General features: G+C 40.6%; 1 pseudogene across 1 annotated transcript in view; it reads left to right on the forward strand.

Moving 5' to 3' along the window:
- Nucleotides 1-4459: 4459 nt before the first annotated feature.
- The window catches only part of LOC145500957 (neuralized-like protein 4), a 28824-nt pseudogene continuing 10205 nt past the window's right edge, over nucleotides 4460-23078 (forward strand). The window contains exons 1-10 of the transcript XR_014051168.1: nucleotides 4460-4744; nucleotides 9191-9473; nucleotides 10035-10168; nucleotides 10595-10821; nucleotides 11059-11326; nucleotides 13479-13632; nucleotides 14647-15077; nucleotides 15219-15431; nucleotides 15892-16279; nucleotides 16761-16841. The product of XR_014051168.1 is annotated as a neuralized-like protein 4 (transcript). The remainder of the gene's footprint in view (nucleotides 4745-9190; nucleotides 9474-10034; nucleotides 10169-10594; nucleotides 10822-11058; nucleotides 11327-13478; nucleotides 13633-14646; nucleotides 15078-15218; nucleotides 15432-15891; nucleotides 16280-16760; nucleotides 16842-23078) is intronic.

Below are 23078 nucleotides of genomic sequence, written 5' to 3' on the forward strand. Positions count from 1 at the left end.
ATTCACTACCTTACAAAACACAATTTTGAGTCTGCCTGGCATACTAATTTGCATGTCCGTGTTTAGTAAAATGACAGAATTCGATTCTCGAACTGTCTTGCTCGTCCCAAATTTGTGGACTGTCAACGTCTGCAAGATCGAAACAACAATGGTTTTCAGTAAAAACAAGAACTTATAGAAAGTTTTTTTCATTACGTGTAGCGTCATCATCGCTTGTATATAATATCAACACATACGAGAAGTTTTCCCGGAAAAAATCGACAACATGCAAATTAGTCAAATTTGAAGAAAGCCTACGGGAGGGGATTTTCACCTATACCAAATGACAAAATACGCAGATGAAGTATGGCAATTTACCTGAAAAAGTTATGTTTTTCTGTTAGTCATTGTAAAGAAGCCAATAAACGCCTGCAACATGTCACAAATCAAGAGTCAATTTTTTCCCGGAAAAACTACAATTGTGCAAATTAGGAAATTAGGTTAAGGTCGTGAGAAAGCTCACGCGACAGGATTTTAACTTGCCAAATACGAATTTGCGTATTTTTTAAGACTTTAAAACAGACTGATAAAAAAATAGTTTTGATCTGGAAATAAACTACCGCACTTTAGAGAAAAAAAGCTTTGAAAATTGCCAAGTACACGGGTAATCAACAAGACGGCTTTAACTTTGATGTTTATCGCCTCAAAACAGAAAGTTAAGGTTGAAAGACCCTAAAATAGGTAAATGTGGTAATTGCAAGCAGTTTAGTAGGATAAAATCAGTGTGGATTTGGCGTGTTATATTTGCAGACTGCAGACTAATGTCTATATTTAGGCCTATCTAAATATCACTCAGGTTTGCCGAAATAGTGCTCAGCTTAGCCCATTTACGGTTATCATTAGCTCTCGATCATGGAATTACTTGAGAAATCTTCACCAATTTGAATATCACACCTAAGCGGTAGAACTTAAATGTCTGGTCCGTTTATTTGCATCGCCAAACTGTCATAAATGATAATTTATGTCGCTTCCGAAGCCAAAACCACCAAGATGGTCAAAGGATATATGACTCTTTTGATGATATAACAATCTTTGATATGGAGAGTAAGCCCTTTTAAACAATTTGGTTTATTTCAATGCCGAGGGATAGTTGAAATGTGTCTTTTATAATTTAACTTTCGGTACAACAGTAGTCGACATGCATGACTTCGGGGCCCAGTTTCAGCCTGGTGGCTTTTCCCATTGAGACTGACCGCTCATACACGCTGAAGTGACCGCTTATGCTACATAACATTCGTAATTTTGGTGTGATCAGTTTATTACTTTATTATTATTACCTAAAGAAGCGAGGGATATGTTAAGGTTTCTTTGCATAGTAGATCGCTGAAAGAGAACATAAAAAATGCATGTCATCAATTTCACAGAATGTTTCTATTGTGACTTTCTAGGAAAAGCGGATATAAGCCCATTTAATGAATAAGTAGGTTCCTTTTGCGTTTCTTTACAAACAATCAAAATTTTTAATATAAAGTTAAAATAAAAATACCGTATGAGCTTTGTTGTTTCTACCCAGAGGGCTGTTTCACGGCAAACAGCTAAGTTTGTAGTTTTTTGACTTTTGTTTTGTTCCGTTCCAAGTGTTCCAGTCGCATGAGTGTTTTATAGATTTTTTTGAAATAAATTCTCCGTTTATTGTGACGCACAATAAATGTATTATATAAATGTAATAGCTGTAAATGTAATGGTATGTTTTTAGCTTTAATTCGTTTCTCAGATACGTTTTATCTAGTCGTTCCTAAACATTTTTGTTATTCCGCCCATATGACCCTCCGGATATAAGCCCGCCCCCTCCGTTTATAAGCGTACCCAAAACCCGTTATGAAGTTATATAGGCCCAGGGTTTTAAAGTGGGATTTTACGGTATCTAACAAGCCCAGCCTACTGATTTGTCGTTGTATTTGAATAATTCATTTCATAGCGCAAACTTTCCGATAGAAATAGAAAATGAAACATTGACGGCAAAACACAGCATTGAAACGTCAAACTTTGCGAAGGCTTTTGTAAGTATTAGTTGGTTACGCTGAGACTATCAGCTAGAAAGGAGCGTAGACTGAAATTGATATACCTGGAAAGTCGCTCAGGGTGTTACTGACTACGTCCACGTCATGTCCGTAGGCAAACGGAACTTATCATTCTTAACTATTTTATATTCTCTCGGTGTTTCCGTTTCTTTCTTGGGTGATTCAACGCTCTTTGGATGAGGCACTTTCACTTTGCAGTTGATTTCCATGCCTTAGCTGAAAAATTATGTTGCAAAGGCCTGGATCGGGGTACAATAAGCACTTAATGACTGTTTCCTCGAGACCCTTAGTGTTCCCCGAGCGCGAGGCGACGCCGAGGGGAACTCTGATGTCGAGGGGAAACAAAACTCATTGTTTCCCGCGGGGCCACCAGTCATTAAGTGTTTTGTTGTACCTCCCAACTCAAAAGTAGAAAAAAAACTGCAAAGAAATCGTTTGCTTTACGCCGGCTTGCCGCAGTTTCAAGGAGCACGCCCTGATCACGTGCGAGTCGAAAGTTCATGCATGTTGTTGTTTCTTAAGGGAGTAAGTGAGTTCTGACCCACGACACGTGACACGTTTTCCTCCAATCGAAAACGTATTTGAGTTGGGAAGTATATTACACTCGTAATCAACAAGACGGGTTTCGCTTTGATGTTCATCGCCTCAAAACAGAAAGTTAAGGCTGAAAGACCTTAAAATAGGTAAGTGTGATAATTGGAAACAGTTTAGTAGGATGAAATCAGTTTGGATTTGGCGTGTTATATTTGCAGACTGCAGACTAATGCCTATATTTATACCTATCAAAATATCACTCAGGTTTGCCGAAATAGCGCTCAGGTTGGCCTATTTACGGCTGTCATTAGCTCTCGGTCATGGAATTACTTAAGAGATCTACACCAATTTGGATATCACACTTGAGCGGTAGAACTTAGTTGTCAGGTCCGTTTATTTTCATCGTTAAACTGTCTAAGTGATACATAATTTATTTCGCTTTCGAAGCCAAAACCACCAGGATGGTCAAAGGATATATGAATATAGCAATCTTTGATATGGAGAGTAAGCCCTTTTAAACAATTTGGTTTATTTCAATGCCGAGGGATAGTTGAAATGTGTCTCTTATAATTTAACTTTCGGTACAACAGTAGTCGACATGCATGACTTCGGGGCCCAGTTTCAGCCTGGTGGCTGCTCCCATTGAGACTGACCGCTTATTCACGCTGAAGTGACGGCTTATGCTACATAACATTCGTAATTTTGGTGTGATCAGTTTATTACTTTATTATTATTACCTAAAGAAGCGAGGGATATGTTAAGGTTTCTTTGCATAGTAGATCGCTGAAAGAGAACATAAAAAATGCATGTCATCAATTTCACAGAATGTTTCTATTGTGACTTTCTAGGAAAAGCGGATATAAGCCCACTTAATGAATAAGTACGTTCCTTTTGCATTTCTTTACAAACAATCAAAGTTTTTAATACAAAGTTAAAATGATTTGTCGTTGAATTGAATAATTCATTTCACAGCGCCAATTTTCCGATAGAAATAGAAAATGAAACATTGACGGCAAAAGATAGCATTGAAACGTCAAACTTTGAGAAGACTTTTGTAAGAATTAGTTGGTTACGCTAGAAAGGAGCGTAGCTGAAATTTAAATGAAGTTTTCTCCATGTAGTAGATCACTAAGAGTACCTAAAAAATGTCATCAATTTCACGAAAGTTTTCTATTACGGCTTTCTAGGAAAACCGGAAATTTACAAAAGTCACCTCGTGTAGAATTCGAATTTTCAGTTCATTGTTGGTAGAAATTCGTCTCAGTCTTGGCCAGTCTTGCCCATTAGTTATATTCACTGGGAGGCAGTCGCGGTGACGTGAGACAAGTGATCAAATGAAATCCCTAAGGATAAATCTCTGGCAAACAGGGAAGATATGTGAAGTTATGTTAATCAATGTTTCGGCTTCCCATCTGTCTATAATAACAGGGGTAACGGACTGGCAGCCATGGATAACATTAGCACGACAACCCAGAATGACTTGTACTTGACTAGCTGGTTTAGCTTCTGTCTGCCCAACTCGCTGCTAAAATAGAGAGAATAGAGAGGTTGATATCTGGAACTATAACATACCTTGAAATATTTAAAAATTTAGAAATAAAGGTAACAATTTCCATCATCATCGAATATCTTGTTGTCATATTAAGTTTGTTTAATATGATAATAATAATAATAGTAATAATAATAATAGAAAAAATTAGAAAAATAATAGAAATATTAGAAATAATGGAAAAATCTAATGGGACAAAAAGAAGAAGAAGAAGAAAAAAAGAAAAAATTAAGAAAACAGAAATAATAATAATAATAATAATAATAATAATAATAATAATAATGGTCTTTATACAAGGGGCTCACTTCACTAAAAAGTGGTATTCTGTGAGGCCCTGTGAAATCTGTTGATTGCCTCCGTAATAGCAGTGCTATATTTTGCTCTTTAGAAATGGGTGCCGAGCATTCTATTCCTCTCCAGCATAGACGGATGGAGGCAGCTTTATTTGAACGTTCTATTCTGGACGAACTCCTTGAAATAACTGAGGAACAGATTGAGCATGCGTGGGATCCCGAGGATTGTTCGCCTATGTTTAAAGTCTTGAGCGACAGATTGACTGCCAGAAGACTTCCTTCACCTTTTACTACAGACGGCATAAGAGGTACTAAACTAACATGTAACCATGGCAATATACAGAGTGCATCCCACTGAAATTGACACAGTCGTGACGTTGCTACTCCCTACTGTTTACGTTTAATATTTTTCTGTTGATTTCCTTAGTTTTTCAGATTGTTGGAGAGCTTACACCCATGTTGTTCACTCGGTCACTTTACTCTTAGCCAGTTGAGACCAGACGTAAAAGCATTTTTTTAAGCGTTGTAGTAAAATATTGGTTAGATTAACATGTATGTGTTCGTCAATCACCGCCAGGCTTCACTTTCAGAAAGAGTAACCCTGTCAAGTTTCTCGTCAATATATTCGTAACGCAATTAAGTCGAAATAAGAACCCACGTGGGAAAAATCTGAGGGTGTCCTGGACTTGCAGGGCAGTAGAAGGCTGCACAACGAAACCGCAAACGTAGGCTGGATTCAGGTTGGAAAATTCAAAATGGCGGGTGATTTGAACACACGAAATGTAAGCAGTAAGTGAATTGAAGTGTCTTTGCTGTCTCTACTTGTCTCTATTTCAGGGAATCTTGTTTACAAGGGGATTATTTAACAATTATTCCGTGAGCACGCGTTGGATATGAGATGGTAAATAGCTAACGAGGCCCGTAGAGCCGAGTTGGCTATAACCAAGCTCATATCCAACAAGCGCGAATGGAATAATTGTTTTATTAAATTTTATTATTAAATTATGTACACTTATATACTTGAAAATTGCAGCTGTATTTTATTGGGTTTTAATTTTACAAAACGACCGGAGGTTGATGTGGCAAAAATAACAACAAGTGGGAAATCACATGAATTGCGCGTCGTTTGCAAACTTTGTTAAACGAAAAATTTGAATTGAAAGCGAAGCAAGCGAGTCTGCTGAACGAAAATTACAATCATGTAGAATTCAAGGAACGTCTACCAAATCAAGGAGATACAACCCTCGTCAGAGAGTTTGAAAAGCGTTCAAGTTTGATCCATCGAGAAGAGTAATAATTGCGCACTTGTGCATTGCAGTGGTAAAAATACTGCGGAAAACTTTGATCGCCTTGTGACACAGACGTTGTGCTAAAATTGCTCTTGACAAGAACTCTTTCAGCTTTCCCTTGCCGCAACTGCCCTGGCCTTTCGAACTGGATGTGCGGAGCTGTTTGCTGGCCAGTTTCAGAGCCAGGGACAGAAACTATCTTCAGAATTTCGAGGTCACCCTGATGGTTTTTCGTGGCTGGTAAAGAACCGTGCCGACTTCGGTTTAGCTCAAAGTACACAACCCCTTGAGGGGTTTTTTGCAGTGACAGAATTGTTGGCGTTAGCTTGCGTTGATTCTCTCGTCCTCTTCGGCCAAAAAAGCCTACCGAGGTAAGACTAGATCTTCCTCTGTAGCTGTGCGGGATTTTTGCTCTTGGCCGGTCCAAACTCGCCGCTGTCGTACAATTTCTTAATCTGCTCGTTGGAAATTGGTTTCTTATGGACTACACCGGCAATATTACCTGTCTTCCTGAAGTGTGTTACAAATTTATTTGCTTGATCAGTATAAGCAGGATCAGCGATTGTTGAAAAGGTCTTATTGTGGTCTTATCTACTTAATTGAAGTGCTTTCGTAGAAACTTCCGTCCTTTCTCCTCGCGCACGTGTAAATTCTTGAGGTCACATTAAGCTCGTCGAAGCTCATTTCTTCAATTGACTTCGCCGAAAGCTTAATCGAACAAGGTCTTACAAGCCATTCTGAACATTTTAAAGGCAAACTTTGTTGTTGTTGTTGTTATGTAACGATTATCAGTGCCTCATATTTTGATGCACGGAAGAGTTGAGATACGTACCATTAAATAACCTCATACCAAAGTTTGTAGCTTTCTTCGTCATTGTAGGTATAGTATTTTCCATTAGTTCCTGTATTTTTTCGGTACAAAGCTCGCAAAATCGACTTTCGTCCGACAATTTGTCCTCGGGAAATTTTGCTTCCCGAACAAATTGTTGAGCTTGGCGTCATTTGGCGCAGTCAGTTTCCATGTAAGGTCAAACACAGGTATAATGGCTGGTAACCGAGATTGAGTTAGCCAATCAGCACGCTAGGAACGCAATATCGGAGGCTGAAAATTTGATAACAACTGATATTATTCTACCGTTCGCAATGTCTATGTGAATAATTGTTTGCAGTTGGACCCAGCTAATTCGAACTTGCTTTTTTCGAATTCCCCCTCATTTCGAACTCAAAACTACTTCCCTCGAATTCCCTCTTCAGATATTTACTATTGGCTATTTCGAACCCCTAGTATGTCGAACAATTTTTCGTTTCCCCTGCGAGTTCGAAATAGCATGGTGTAACTATATTTGTAATGTCAAGTCCGATCCCAGTGGGTATTGTAAAATACTGTCAGAGCGTGAAGCAAGCATTTTTTGGGTGAATTCAAAATTAGCGGGAGGAGCTTATGCCCTTTTAAAGTGTGGCTTCGTGTTTAAGTAAAAACACAAAGTAACTTGAAGGCATGGAAGCGGTTTTATTTCCAAGAAAAAAGAATAGGGAACTGTGTGACATACCAGAGGAAGAACTAAATTTGCTGTTGTGCAAATTTTTATAAACTCGTAGAGAAATTAGACGGCACAGAGTACGAGCCTGAACGAAAGAGGTTCAAATGGGAATATTATTGAGGGAGACAACGTTAAGCTCTCAAAAGAAGTTTTAAGTGCCAGACGCCGACAACGTGTTGTAGAGCATGGTAGAGAGAACAGACCACAAGTCGCCCGTGAGCTGATAGAGGCCGAGGTAGACAAGCTTTTCGAGTCTGGTGAATACGACAGCCTAGCAGCGCCACAGAGACGAGTAATAATTTTTCCAAGCGCCCAAGGATGGGACAAAGCGACGGCCAGATGGCATGAACACGTCTTGCTCTAATGGTTAAACCTTCTTTAGAACTTAAGTGTTGAAAATTGAAGCCATTTTGAAACATTTTTGAGTTTCCGAAAGCTTTTCGAATTTGCTTCGAGCGGTTTCGTTCATTTTGTTAATCCCATTCAGAAGTTAGATATTTACTCGTCGAAAATGTAAACCAATCAAATGATTGTATTTCTGCATTCATCCAATCAGGATAAAGGTGCACGCTCCATTGATTTTTGCATGCAACTGGCTTCCCTTTCAGCTCTTGAAGATGAACAAGTACAAAGATCATTTTTAGTGCAGAGTGCACTGTTGGGATGCTTTTGGGGGCTGCTTTCCGCTAAGGCAGTAAGGCACTATGGTACTATGGCGCTATGGCGCTAAATTGCAAACTTTAATGTTTGTTTAATTAATTAATTTCAATTAATTAATTAGCATTGTAGGAAAGGGTTCGGGTGGGATAAGTACCTGTGTGCATTACGTAACACTTGTTATGCCTACCTCAATTCACTAATAAACATCAAAACTAAATATTTGTTTCAGGAAAGCACTTGCTTTCCTTGTGGTACGGGTCTCTTTAGAACAAAATTAATTTGTTCTAAACTCATGCACAGATTAGTTAGCTTTTGTGTCGACTATACATTGGGCCGACGATACATTTCATACGGGATCACACACAAACGTTAAGTGCTTTCCCTTGTTGTAGAACCCAACATGTAAGACGCATGAGTTCGTGCATCGTTAGGGTCACACATTCCGTTTTCTTGCCCAGAGGCACGCGATTTTTGCCAAGTGAAGTGATCGAGGACGACAGTTGTTTTTCTGGTAGCGACACCTATCCCTTTTAGTGTAAAAACGCTGCTGTGACTACGTGTCTTTTGGAACCACCCCTTGGTTGGTTCAACAAATATCATCTGCTGATGGAGAAAGCAATGGTTTCACTTTACTTACCTTTGTGAGGAAATCGAAAGTATCAAGTTACAAAGTTGGCGTGAAAAGCTAAATTGTCACATTTCCTTCTTCAACGTATTTATATTGAATTTGAAATGAACGAAATTCAATGTAAAAACACTTGAGTAAAATTTAAAGGCTGTCGTGACAAACAGTAACTGTAAGTTATTTTGTACCTTGAGTGAAAATACAATCATGAAGCAAGTACACTGCTAGATTATGAATTATCAAGGTTTCTTCTGTCCGATCATATTCTGCAAGGGGAAAATACAACCCGAGGGTGAACCGGGCAGGGGCTCTGGGACCTGTCTGACTACTGCGCCAGAGCTATCAGTCATACTTTGCACTAATTGAAATTGTGTCACTAGTTTGGTGTTTCATCCCATGTTACAAATCCTTTATCAGGGATCAAGCTCGTTCGGTCAAGGCGGCTGGATATTGGCCTGGTTCTTTTATGTTCGTTTATGGACTTCGACTTCGTCTCGTTCCATAAACACGCAAAAAGAGAACATGGCCAATATCCAGCCATCTAGACCTCACGCTTGGTGAATAACCCATATGTATTTTCGCAACAATATGGCGGTAAATTATGTAAATCAATGTTAAATTATTTTGTACCCTGAACAGGAAAGAAAGGATACAGACAAGGCCGACATGTGTGGGAGATAACCTGGGAACGAGACGAGCGCGGTTCCCACGCAGTCATTGGAATCACCCTTCCCCAGGCCCCGCTCCAGTCGCTCGGTTACATTCCACTGATAGGATCTAATTCAGAGTCGTGGGGCTGGAATCTGAGCAAGAAGGTGTCCTTTCATTCTGGGGAAGAGTCCCCGTACCCAGCAAATAATCCTGGATTCTTCGTTCCAGATACCGTGTATTGTATACTGGACATGGACAATCGTACTCTTAGGTAAATAGTCAACTCGTGTAATAAGTAATGGTAATAGGACTAAGTGGAGTCCAATTGGGTCTGTTATCATAAGAGTGATAACAAAATCGGACGACCGCGCAGCGGGAGTCCGATTTGTTTATCACGAGTAAGGTCACTCGAAATTAAATGCTGCTTTTTGCTTAACTATCTTTGAAGATTCTTATCTGCAACCATAAACTATCTATTTAATTCTTTACTCGTTTTCCCTTTACTCGTTATTCTTTACTCTTTTCTCTGTTAACTCGTAAACATCTTTAAAGATTTGGTCTTTTAATTGTAAACTATTTTTTGGATATCCTTCTTTTCTTTTGTTTCTAACGCTTTCATTAAATTTGCTCATGCACTTCTCCTCCCGATATCAACCTTCGAATTATTGTTGTGCCCTTTCCTTTTGCACTTACCCTTTCTGCCTCTCGTTAGCAGAGTGTAGCAATTTATGGATATATCAGTCTCAGCTGACTAACCTTTAGTTATCATCGTTGTTTTTTGTTGAATTGGTGTAACTTGTTTTGGTTTGGTGTTACTTATTTGTTTACGTAGCTTTGCCACAGAAGACACTCACCTCGGGGTGGCGTTTCGTAATTTGCCCCGTCATCCTCTGGAGCCTTTGTACCCATGCGCTAGTGCGGTGTATGGGAATTGTGACATTAAAATGAAGTATCTGGGACGAGGAGGTAAGTCAGATAAGACATCAACGCAAGTTTTCAGTAACTTTTTTCTTTTTTCATCTTTTTCCCCTTTTCCGAAGAGAGCTTTTGCGGCGCTAGGGGAATCTCTTCATTCTCTGCATTGTCAGATAATAAGACTCAGTTTTTCCGAGGTGTTGCTGTCTAGCATTTTATCAAGGGAGACAAGAGAATTTGTTGTATATATATAGCACTTAAGCGAAGAAACTAGACAACTGGATTATAGTCCATAACGCACACTTTTGAGAAAATAAAGTTTCAAAGAAACGCCGTCTATAGCCTGACTTTCAGAAATCTGCCAGGAGCGCTATTAGTAACTCTAATCACCCTCTCTTCGGGTACTTCGGGTTCGTTTATATCCTTTTCATTTTCGCTCTGCACTAACAATTCCATCTTTTCTATTATTCTGCAAAGACAACTTTCTAGCCAAGTTACAAGCAGCAAACGAGAAAGTACCGTCATCGCCCAAGTCTCCCACAGTCGAGACCCCACCACAATCAGTTGGACTCCGATCGCCCCCCCCCCCAGGCCCCAAATGCCTCTAACGGCCCAGTAAATGCCTCGGAATGTTACACGTTTCATGACAGTTGTGGAGAAAACATAGCAGTGACGCTTGACGGGAAGAAAGCAAAGAGAATCGAGTAAGGAAATATTGAAAATATGGCAGACCCACATGAAAGTGTCACGATCAAAATCCATATCTAGGAGCCATTGTTCCGCTAAACCTATGTACCGCCATATCCTTAGAGCCTTAATAAACACAAATACAGGTGTTTCAGCCACCCAAGAATAATTCATATTTAGAGTTACCTTAGAAGTACAAGTATTGCTAATTTTTATGCTGCACGTTTGGCCTCATCAATGTCATTCACTTGCAGCGCTCTACAGCATTTCAATCACGGGGTGCTTTTAACAAGCCAGCCTCTGCAAGTTGATGAGCTATTTGAAGTTCGTTTGGATAGCAAAGTATCAAAGTGGTATGGCAGTCTAGATGTTGGAGCCACGACTGTTTCTCCAGAAAACGTGGAGCTCCCTTCGACAATAACCTCCATGGCACAAGGAACAACTTTTGTACTCAGTAGCGATAAAATCGTTCACAATGGGGAAGAGATGACAACAATATCAAAAGACCTGGACAGTTTGTCGGTATGTTATACTCTCAAGAAAATATTTTTGACCCAGAATTGTACCAAGAGAATCATGATTTGACAACAACGTGGTCAAAGTGCTTTGCTCTTTATTCTTATTACAGGACAACTTGTTGCAAGTTTTCTCGGGAAGAATCTGTGACTCTCTTTTCTACAAATTGAATGAACCAGATTTTAAATAAGAAATAATCCTCTTATCTAGATCTGACGAGAAGAGTAAATTGCTTGGAACGGGAACTGTTCTGAAAATGTTTTGAAATCTAAAATCTCGGACATTTTAACATGTGTGACGGCGTTGTAGCATGATGTGACGTCATGATTGACACGTGACTATCATTTCAGTGACCAATTCCGGATGCTTTACACGCCATATAAGTTTGATTGCCATGATATAAAAATTTGTTCAATCAATTGCAATCAAAACTACTAAAAATGCAAGCAGGATTCATGATATACAAAAAAGGGTTTGACATGGGTTAAGGTTATGGTAGACGCTCAGGGCCGATTTTGTTTCACGCCAAAATCAAAACTAATACTTGCTCTAAATTTTATTAAAAAAATTACTTTAACAACTCAAAACGTGAATGAGTTATCCACAAAAACGTGATTTTTAAAAACAAGTCAGCGATCCGCAAACTGTGATAAGCCAATTAGAATGTGCCAACCACTGAGTTGAGCATAACAATTTTCGCGGCAATCTCATCCACAGACTTATATTTTGCTTCTTCTGTTAACCCCTTGCGCCTTGTAATTCCCACACAGATATCTACGCTTTTGTTGACTGCATCTGTCTCTCATATGTAAACGATATATTACAAGGCGATTTTGTACGGTCTTTGCCTTACCAAGTTTGAACGCAAGCGCAAATCGAAGAAAATTTCGTCGCTACCCTCTTCTGGCACACAAGGAGAATGCCGCGGATTTAATCGCTGATGTCTGACATGGCAGCCTTTTCATGCAGATGCTCCTATTCTCTGCTTCGAAGAGAGCTTTTCCATATTCTAGTACAACAAACAGGCCGGTGAATCACACGTTTAGTTTTAATGTCTGTGTATAAGTCAAATCTCCGCAATCAGCTTGGCTCGCCGAGTAGGCCTATTCAAAGGCTATTCCGCTATCGTTTCTGTTTTCCGCTTTTCCTTCTTTTCAGTTTATCTGCTGATTCGATGTTTTATCAGCTGCTGAATGTTTCACGCCAGACTTTGCCTTCCCAAATGTTATATTTACTATAAATATAAACAATGCACCTTTCCTGGGAAGCGTTTCTGTAGCCTTCTTTGTCACGAAACTCGCTGGGGAGGTCTATGTTGCGTTTCATCGGTTGGCGGCATGTGCGAAACTAAAAATTTCTATCGAAGCCGAAAACTCGAGGTTAATTACTCAAATGAATTAACAGTGTTTGTAGATTTATCAGATTTTAACGCAACTTGGCCAAAATGTTCGTCAGATATTAGCGCACCAAAGTGTGTGAGGCTTTTACGAAAATCGAAATATTTTTCTTGTGACGTCCCCTCGAGTAACAGCAGTCAGAAAATTTTCTATTGTCCAACTTTAAAAGGGATTTTCTACGCAACCAATAAAAAGATCGAAAAAGCCTCACACACTTTGTTAGCCCATCATCTCCTAAGTGATATAGTCCAGTCAGTTTGGCTGTCCGCGGCATCACAACGGCTGGTAACACAGTTTAGCAGGTACGGTCATTTGTGCGTCTAAAGGCTTGCGCCCCCCTACCAAAACAAAACTGGCAAAATATATTGTTATTGCCAAATTTTACAGTCTATTAGTTTTACAATGACATATAGTTTACCGAGGTTTTCTCTAAAGCAGCGCGCAGAGAAAGATTTTCCCGGAAGGCACCCCTGAGGGTCTACAGTAACCTTACACTAACGTTGTTAAAACAGTAAAACGACTTTCCGACCGGAGAAATGCTGTCTTCATAACGACGAGGACCGAAGTTCTCTGTTCAAAATGAATCCTTCTTGCAATTTTAGTGTTTTTTATTGCTATTGATTAAACACTTAACCCCTAAAATATAGGCTTAAGAAAAACTCGTGGACCAATTTCCCTTTGCATTACTGGGCAGATTGTTCTTCTGTATTCGTTTCTTTTATTTGTATCTTTTTAACACTGCCATTTCTTTCTTTTAACAGGTTGGTGACCGAGTAGGAGTAATGCGTATGTCAGATAATTTTCTGCATTTTTTCATCAATGGCGTAGATGTCGGCAAAAAGATAAAAACCATCCCGTCAGTACTTTATGGCGTCGTGGATGTATTTGGCCAGGCTGAAGAAGTAACTATAACTGGTATGGGGTTTTATTATTTCATCCCCGGTGAAGTATACCATTGGTTAAAGGTTGTCGAAAAGAATATCATGGGACAAGTTCTGATCATATCAGTAACCACTGAAAACGCCAGGGGTCAAAATCGCGTTTCCCGAGAATATCTACGAAATTGAATGTGAGGTTTAGTGTAACCACAAGTTTGCTGTTGATAGTATGATTTACTAGGTTCTTACTGGCAGAGTTTTTCCATGCCTATAGTTGCTTGAAAAGAAAAAAAAAATGAAAAAAAAATTAACATTGAAGAGCTGTCAAACTTCAAATTTGACATATTAGACCATTAAGTTTAAGAAAGAATCAGTTAAGATTTTGTGCTCTAATTAGCTAAAGGAGAAGAAGCTCAAGTGTACGCATTTAACTGAAAATCAACAAATTATTTTCCAGCTACAAAATACGTAAGCAACTGAACTTCTTCGTTTTGTTCATTTTGTCAAAGCATGTGTCAACGGGGAGCAGGGGTGGCCCCAAATGTGGCCTCAACTCGATTCCCATCCTGGTGTCCTATGTGGGTTGAGTTTGTTGCTCGTTTTCGCCTTGTTCTGAGCCTTTTTTTCCGGGTTCTCCGGTTTTCCTCCCTTTTAAAGACCATCATTTCCAAATTCCGCTTCAAGCTGGATGCAGAACCGGCATGAAAACTAGAAAGGGCTAATGTGGCTTCCTCTCTAAATGTTCGAGAGGTTAAGCGTGACGTTTACGGCAAACGGCAAACGGCAAAAATTTCATTTTTGCCGTCTGTCTTCAGCTGTCTGTACAGTAGAGTTAAAATATTTGTATTTGCGGTGAATAGTAGGAGACACTTTTCTATTTTTGTGTGATTTATTTAAGGATTAGAAGAAAAGAATGAAAAATCAGATGTTATCTTTGCCATTTGCCGTCTGCCGTAAACGTCATGCTTAAACTCTCTATTGTTATTCAAAAGATGACGTGAATAAAACAATAGTGCTAACCTTCTGAAATGTTACTCGACATGTCTCTAAGGTGGCACAGCGGAAACTCAGAGCAGTAATAAGGAGAAAGTCGACTCTGTGTCAGTTATGGTGCGCATGAACAACACCATAAGCATTCTGAAAGAAGGCTCCTTCGGCGATATGCTGTCCATAACAGGAAAAGTCGCCAAAGATATTCTAGAGCCTTTGATGGAGATAGATGACAGAAAACTGCAACAAAAGTACGGTGACCACTTATCCGAGATTGGTGCTCCACATCACCTGACCAAGCTTCTTCTTCGTCTGATGGATGTCGGAATGGAGACTCGAGATGGCTGGGTGGGGATGTACGTGGTTCGCAGCGTGTTCTGGAACTACTCGTTTGTAAGTTTAAAAATGGCCAGGGGTTTGGGACGAAGTGAGGCGCTGATGATTATGTTGAACGATCTGGACACGTGTGGCACAAGCAGTTCTCAAAACGAGGTAACGTAGAATCTTAAAGCATTTTTATGTGTCCATACTTTGCTTCTACCTACTTGGTCATTTAAAAGTTAAAGACTTATTTCGTTTGATTTGATCACGTGAAATTGATGGCACATAATCATTTCTTTTTTCTCAAAACAGAGAACAAAATATCTTGTGTCTTCTGCTATCAACACACTTCACAACTGCTCTAAAGCTTCGGAAAATCGTCCAATTCTCTGTGACCTGCGAGCAAAGGAGAGGATTGCCCCATTTCTCAAAGCTGATGACTTGAAAATTGTTGTACCAGCTATATTGACACTTGCCTACATCACTTCAGAGGAGGAGAAAAAGCTGTTGGAAGCCGAGAGCAGAGTATGTATTTTGATGAGTACCAAAGTAAATTAAAAGGGGAGTCCTACAAACAAACGTTAGTCTCAGAAATTGGCTTCTTTTAGAATGAGTTTTGTGGTATTCTCCTGGCGAAGTTTGATACACTCAGGGTGATCAGAATTGGGGAATTTGGAGGTGTCATGATAAAGTTAAGGTAAATTTTTTTTTTTTTTAACACTCAAAGTGGTCAAAGTGTAGTGTATCTTTTGCTGCAAAGCGGCAGAACAGTGATGTTTTTTGGTGTAAGTTTACAATTTTCTGATTCTTTGTTCCCTCTTTCTTGTAATTGTAATAGAGCTACAGTTATATTAGGTACGCCTAGTGGGTTTGTAGTACCGACGCAAAAGAATGGTAGTGTGCACCCAGGAAAACCGTTCCCTTAAAATGTTATTTGAATGATTCACATTTCGAAAGCATAATTTCCCATCTTGTTGTGCTTCAGGTAATAAGCTACCTTATTGGTATGTTGAGCAGTGCATTGGGTCAGTCGAACCTAGAATTCAATTCAGAGGGTGCCACATGGTCGTGTCATGAAATCGCAGACGGCTTGAGTAACTTGGTAGTCAACGAGAAGAATATGGAGGCTATGTTGGATAGAGATGCACTTCCCCTGCTCATATCACTCATCGTTAAAGGCGCTGCAACTGAAAAAGAATGCGCTGCCAACACGCTGTGGATTATTGCAAAGACCTCTAAGGGAAAGGCAAAGATCAAAGAAACTGCGAACGCAATGGAAGAGCTGACTCGTTTAAGCAAAAGTGGTAACCAGGCAATTCAAGAGGCAGCGAAACGAGTTCTCCTCGAGCTTAAAGAAACCAGAACTACCCGAGGTACAGATCCGTTTTATTAATGGTGTTGGCGTGCTCGAGTATATAGATTTGCTATGAATAAATTGTTATTTTTACAACAACCTCTTTGGGTGAGTAGTTGTCCTCAATTTTCACTTTTTCAGACAGTCTTTGTACCTAAACAGGTCATCATAGGGACAAAAGAGTATAAATTGATACAAAGAGTAGTTTGGGTGACCTAAAAAACTTGTGGGAGTTCATTATAACGATACAATAGCATTGTCGCTCTGTCAGTGTAGAGACTGCTGTCCACCTGCTAGATTTAATCAATAAAAACGTTTCATCCGATTTGGACAAGTTGAATATTTCACCCGATCTGTTTTTGTGGGGCTTTTAAGGTGTGCAGCATAAGAAGACTTCATCACGTTCCTAGTCCTACAATTTTAGAACTACAAACTTTCTGGATTTTTTTGCCTTGACTTGTGAATAACAATTCATATTATCTTTCTTCCTGCTCACGCAGGCACAGCAAACGTACAACGGAGAACACGTTGTGAGTATCAGGAGAAATGCCGCAGGTTCAAGTCATCACTTAAACTAGCAGGTATTTAACACGTTTAAAGGTGAGCATTCTTTAAATAAATGTGATTTCTACCTTTATGTACTTCACTTAAGAATGTGTCAAACGTTATTTTAATTTTTGCGTTCGAAGAACGAAGTTCATAATCTTGGGTGTCCTGTGGTGTCAAGGGTGACCTATTTTGAGATGTTTTCGTCGCCATTTTGAATGACGTCATATGCCATACGTCAATGCGCAAAGACTTTCGCGCACCTCGTGGTTTTCGTTGTAGTCTGAACAAGTCTGAGCACCTGAAGACTACCTTGTGGCTTATAGTTCTCAGTTGCTTTTGTATGTTCACGAACACGACTTTAAATCGCCTTATTAACCGTGGGAACAGCTATATTTCATTGGCTGTAGTTTGTTGATTAGTTCCAGTTGCGACAGATAGGTTACTCTTTATCCGGTCCGATATAGATCGTTTTCACTGTCACGCAATAAAAAAATAAATCGAAAACCATCCAGTGGAAAAAACTATGAAATTATGATGTTATAGAAGATAACTAAATAAGCCACTTCTCCAAGTTTTAGGCCTGTGCGTTGTTGTGTTAGCTTACATGAAGTATTGTTCAAGTTAGTTACGTGCGAGATGCATGTTGGTTATTAAAGAGGCGTCTTGAAGTGAACACGTGTTGTTCACTGAAGACTATCGTAAGCCCAAATAACTCGACATGGTGGCAGCGGGAAGCTCCCAATAGCCTTTAAACTGAAGAAGAAACAGACAAAACGGAAATATGGGAGACCAAGGTGCACACGAGGCCGGAATTCAAGCTGAACAACCTCAAGTAGTTGAAGAGCCGAACGTAGCTGGCGCTCACGCCGCACAACCAGCCGCACAACCACAAGTCGCCGCAGCTGTACAGCAGCCCATAGTTCAACAAATACCCATGGCGAGTTACCAAGTTCCACCACCTGAAAAGTTCAACTTCAAACCCAAAGAATGGCCCCGCTGGATCAAGCGTTTCGAACGATTTTGAAAAGCGACTGGACTCGACCAAAAGGACGGCGAGAGCCAAGTGAATACTTTGATTTATTCGATGGGCGAAGAAGCTGACGACATCGTAATGTCATTCGGACTGACAACTGAAGAAGCAAAGCAGTACAACGTGGTGAAAGGCAAGTTTGAAGCTCATTTTGTGGTAAAGAGAAACGTAATATTTGAAAGAGCCAAGTCCAACCTGAGAGGTCAACAAGATGGTGAGTCAGTGGATAATTTCATAACAGATTTGTATTGTCTTGCTGAATACTGCGAATTTGGAACACTAAGAGACGATCGCATCCCTGATAGAATCGTGGTAGGGATAAAAGACAAGAAGCTCTCTGAACAACTGCAACTGGATTCCAAGCTGACTTTAGAGAAAGCAATTACAAAAAGGAGGCAGTCGGAGACTGTTAAAAAGCAGCAAACGTTCCTACAGGAAACCAAATCTGACTCACCACCAGCGCATGTTGATCGTATGTCCAAAGGAAAGGGAAAAGATTCTAAAGAAGATATGAAGAAGAAAAAGAAAACACCCAAGTCTAAAAATGGGAAGACTCCTGAAGCACAATGTTCAAGGTGCATGGGTCAACTACACCCAAAGAGACTATGTCTAGCCAGAGAATCGAAATGTAACAAGTGCTCCAAAGTAGGACATTGGGCGAAGGCCTGCAGATCTCAATTAGACAAGAGAGTGGGTGAAGTGAATTTTCGTGGGAGACAAGAAGAAGGAGAGTTCTTCCAAGGTGAACTCACTGAACTATCTGCTGCCCAAAGAAGTACAGAAGATTCATGGAAAGCTAAAGTTTCATTGAATGGACTGCAAGCAGAATTTAAATTGGATACCGGTGCGGATGTAACAGTAATTCTACCTAGCCTGTATCACAATTTGCAACCAGTTCCATCACTTAGCAGGACCACCAGGCTACTCATGGGTCCATGTAAACGGAAACTGAGCTGTCTAGGAACTTTCATAGCAGAGTTGCAAGTGCAAGATAAGATTGCTAAGGAGCAAGTGTATGTAATAGACGATTTGGAGCGACCTTTACTAGGAAGAAAGCCAGCTGAACTTCTAAAGCTGATAAGCAGACTTGACAGCCTGAGCAGTGATGACTACAAGAGTAAAGTAGCAGACAAATACCCCAAGTTGTTCGAAGGACTAGGTGTCATGAAGGACAGTTACCGTATCACACTCAAAGAGGATGCTAAACCTTTCCAAGTGTCAGTTCCAAGGAAAGTACCCTTCCCCTTGTATCAGAAAACAAAAGAAGAGTTAGACAGGATGTTGGAGACAGGAGTCATATCTAGAGTTGACCAACCCACTGATTGGTGCGCTCCCATGGTGGTGACCCCGAAGAGCAATGGCAAGGTCAGGGTCTGCGTCGACCTGAGCAAGCTGAATGAGTACGTCAAGAGGGAGAACCATCCACTTCCAGCAGTAGACACAACTCTCGGAAGATTGACAGGTTTCAGAGTGTTCTCTAAACTTGACGCCAATTCAGGATTCTGGCAGATAAAGCTAGCGTGGGAATCAAGACCACTGACAACATTCATCACTCCATGGGGCCGTTTCTGTTTCAATGTGTTGCCCTTCGGAATCAGGTCTGGTTCTGAGAAATTCCAGAAGAATATGACTCAGATCCTCCAGGGATTAGATGGCGTGGAATGCAACATAGATGACGTTTTAGTCCATGGCAAAGATGAGACTGAACACGATCAGAGGTTAGAAGCAGTACTCGAGCGTCTGGTTGAAGCTGGCGTGACACTCAACCTAGACAAATGCCAGTTCAGCACAGAGTCAAGTTCCTTGGACAGGTTATAAGCTTCAGTGGAATTGAGGCAGATCCCGAAAAGCTACAAGCAATTGCAGACCTACCGCCACCTCAGAACGTGCAAGAAGTGAGGACATTTCTTGGCATGGTGAACCAACTAAGCAAGTTTTCCGAGCACCTCGCTGACAAGACAAAGAGCATCAGAGACCTTCTTCACAAAGGGAACCAATGGACATGGGGAAGTGACCAACAGAAAGCATTTGAGCAGATCAAATCTGACCTCACACGAGCTCCAGTACTGGCTCTGTACGATCCAAACAAGGAAACCAAAGTGGCAGCTGATGCTTTATCCTTTGGGCTAGGTGGGGTAATTCTTCAACTCCAGCCGGACAACTCCTGGCGACCAATCTCATTCATATCGCGAGCGATAACGCCCACTGAAACCAGATATGCACAAATCGAAAAAGAAGCCCTAGCGCTCACATGGGCTTGTGAACGATCCTGGGAGTACATTGTGGGAAAATCAATCTCTGTAGAATCAGACCATTAACCCCTGGTGCCACTCCTGAGTACTCACACACTAGATCAACTGCCATCAAGAATTCAAAGATTTAGAATGCGACTGATGAGATTCCACTTCAAGGAGATCAAGCATGTTCCTGGAAAGAAGATGTACATAGCCGATGCGCTTTCAAGACTCCAACCCCGAAGCCAAACAGTGAAGTCAACAATTGACGATGACGAAATGCATGCACACACTGGAAGCGTGATCTCATCACTGCCTGCCTCAGACGCACGATTACAGCAGATCATGGAAGTACAGGAGGAGGATCCTATCTGCAGACAGACCAAAGTGTACTGCTGTGAGGGGTGGCCTGACAAGTATTCATTAAACGATGCAATGAAACCTTATTGGTCAAGCAGGGGTGAACTGTCTGTGGTGCAGAACATTCTGCTGAAAGCATCCAGGATCGTGATCCCTTCTTCCATGCGTCTTGAGATACTGGATAAGATCCACGAAGGACACCAGGAAATCACTAAGTGTCGTGAGCGGGCCAAAAACTCTGTCTGGTGGCCAAGACTCAGCCGTGAAATCCAGGATCTGGTGCAACAATGCAGAGGTTGCGCTCTTCAAAGGGACAACAAGCCTGAACCGCTTATCACAACACCCTTACCTGACCGTCCCTTGGCAAATCTTAGCCACAGACCTCTTCGAGCTGAAAGGTGTTGACTACCTTATTGTTATAGACTACTTCTCAAGATACGTGGAAGTAGCAGCCATGCAGAAGACTACAAAGTCAAGTGAAGTCATTAGAGCACTCAAGTCTATATTTGCAAGACATGGGATCCCAGAGCAAGTGCGATCTGACAATGGTCCTCAGTTTGACAGTGCAGAATTCTCTTACTTTGCCAAGGAATGGGGATTCAAGCATAGCACAAGTAGTCCTCGATTTCCCCAAGCAAATGGAGAAGTTGAGCGTGGAGTTAGAACTGTGAAGAATCTTCTAACAAAGGAAAAAGACCCTGCTAAAGCATTACTAGCCTATCGCTCAACACCACTAGCATGCAAGTTCTCTCCTGCCCAGTGGCTGATGGGAAGGCAGATTAGGAACAGCGTTCCGTTATTCCACACCCAGCTGAACCCGCAGTGGCCTGACTTGGATAACCTGCGTGCACGAGAAAGCATGAGCAAATTGAAGCAGGAAACAGTGTTCAACACGAGGCACAAAGCCAAGCCCTTGCCTCTAATTGGACCGGGTACTGAAGTTTTCGTCAAGGACCTTCAGCGGTCAGGAAAATTCATTGAAGCAGCATCAACACCTCGGTCGTATAAAGTTGAAACACCGACCAGCAAGATAAGAAGAAACCGTATTCACCTTACTCCACTGCCAAATCAGCAGGAGCAACATGAGCGACCGACACCAATGGTGAACCAAGTTCCCGCAGAGGACAAAGCAGCAACACCTGTTCGGAAGGACATTCCCGTTACATAGGGAGACATTCAAGTACCCCCTGTAACACCCATTCTTGCTACTAGGCCTAAGAGAATTATAAAACCATCGCTGAAAGTTAGAGAGAATCTAGGTTTAGTTTGAGATGACGCTGTGTTATAAGATCCTGTATTGTTTGTCAGTCTTCTCATGCTCAGCTCGTTCCCTAGGTACTCTTGAAAAATGGGGGGAGATGTTGTGTTAGCTTACATGTTTATTGTTCAAGTTAGTTACGTGCGAGACGCATGTTGGTTATTAAAGATGGCGTCTTGAAGTAAACACGTGTTGTTCACTGAAGACTATCGTACGCCCAAATAACTCGACATGCGTTTCCACAAACTTCAGATATTCGTCGAAATGTTTCGCCGATATTTACAGAGCCCAGTATGAAAATGCCATGTTGGTGTACCTCCGTGGTACACCAATATGGCGGCCGGAAAATAGTGTAAACATCTGGAACTTACTTTGGCTATCTAGGCGACTGATTATCAGTACTGATCATACAAGCATTTACATAAGCACTTTTCCTAATGCTTTAACATCTAAAAAGGCTCAAAATCATGGGATAAGTATATATTTTTCGACAAACTCGATCATAGCCTTGTGTCACGCACCTCCATAACCCTGAAATTCAAAATGCTCTGGATTCCAAAAGAAGCACACTATTGAGCTGTAAAATTGTAAAGAGATATAAATATACCGCCTCTTGTGCCTGATGAGGACAAAAACTTTGGTGGCTCTTTCGTTTTGGATTTTAGAAAGTGATCACGTCACGTGAAAACGATCTATTGTTTGAAATCGGTGGAAAAGATTCCAGGCGAGATTGCAGAATACCGGGCAATTTATTTACATCTCACTGAATTTGAATGTTTTCTTTTGTTCTATGTGCCATGTTCTTAGAAGCGTTGAGAGATTTGTTAATTCGTGGCCCGGTACTGAATCGCTCCTTCGAAACCGCAGTCGCAAGGAATTTACAATAAACGAGCACGCGATTGTAAATGTTTGCTTACATTTGTGCTAGCTTAGGATAATGTACGTAAAAAAAATATACTTTTTACCAATTAGCTTTTACGCTTAAATAGTACCAGTTAATGTGAAAATATTTTGCAAGAAATTAGACGGCTAATGCACCGGTAAATATTTTTGCGGGTCTACGGAAACGGGCGCCGTCACGCAACGTATCAACAAATCGGACCTCTTCACTGACTTCACGGGCATGGACTTTGACATTATCATATATCTATCTGTAAAACCTCGGTTGTTGATGGAAAATGTTGGTTATCGTAATAGACAGAGGTTGAAAGTCAGCAAGTGAAATCATTACATACATACATACATACATACATACATACATACATACATACATATATATATATATATGTATATATATATATATATATATATATATATATATATATATATATATATATATAACTAACTGCAGACAGTACTGTTTCGGCCCTCTGGGCCTCATCAGTGC

This window comes from Orbicella franksi, chromosome 10 (genome assembly GCF_964199315.1).
Source record: "Orbicella franksi chromosome 10, jaOrbFran1.1, whole genome shotgun sequence".
In the NCBI taxonomy this organism is placed as follows: domain Eukaryota; kingdom Metazoa; phylum Cnidaria; class Anthozoa; order Scleractinia; family Merulinidae; genus Orbicella; species Orbicella franksi.